We start from the raw sequence: 751 nt of genomic DNA, 5'->3' as shown, positions 1-751 counted from the left end.
CCAGCAGGACATAAGCAGCCCAGGAAGCTCCGAAGTGCATCGACGACAACATCCTCCTCCAAGTGACAGAGGAGCCAACGAGGAGAGGGGCTCCACTGAAGCTCACCTTCACCAACAAGGTGGTGCCGTAGCCCCGCATCCGCTTCCCATTGGTCACCTATGTCCCTGTCATCTTGGCTGAGAAGGCTTGCCACTAGCAGCTCTCGGTGGTGGTGATCACCAGTGCCTGCTTTGAGCCAGCCAACCGGATGGTGAAGTACATGGCATGCTGCCTGCTGTGCCGCGGGGACGTGGTGCCCAAGGATATCAACGGCGCCATCGCCACCATCAAGACCAAGCACAGCATCCAGTTCGTGGACTGGTATCTCACTGGTTTCAAGGTGGGCATCGACTACTAGCCACCCATGGTGGTGCCCAGTGGGGACCTGGCCAAGGTACAGCGCACCATGTGCGTGCTGAGCAACACCACAGCCATCATCAAGGCCTGGGCCCACCTGAATCACAAGTTCGACCTGATGTACGCCAAGCAGGTGTTTGTGCACTGGTACGTGGGGGAGGGCATGGGGGAGGGCATGGAGGAGTGGGAGTTCTCGGAGGCCCAGAAGGACATGGCTGCCCTGGAGAAGGATTAGAAAGAGGTGGGGCCAACAGTGTGGAGGGCGAGGAGGAGGGGCTCACGTCCACAGGCTTGGTTCTGACAGCTCTGGGGAAGCTCTGGTTATAGCTCTGTGCTGGTTTTGGCTGGGATAGA

At 59.0% G+C, this 751-nt stretch overlaps 1 pseudogene; it reads left to right on the top strand.

Annotated features, from left to right (window-relative positions):
• Positions 1–724, top strand: part of LOC104080912 — a 1,347-nt pseudogene extending 623 nt beyond the window's left edge.
• The last annotated feature ends 27 nt before the right edge of the window (positions 725–751 follow it).

Source organism: Fulmarus glacialis, unplaced genomic scaffold, assembly GCF_000690835.1.
Source record: "Fulmarus glacialis isolate BGI_N327 unplaced genomic scaffold, ASM69083v1 scaffold39848, whole genome shotgun sequence".
NCBI classification, from domain to species: Eukaryota; Metazoa; Chordata; class Aves; order Procellariiformes; family Procellariidae; genus Fulmarus; species Fulmarus glacialis.
This window is presented reverse-complemented; position numbering and strand designations above follow the sequence as displayed.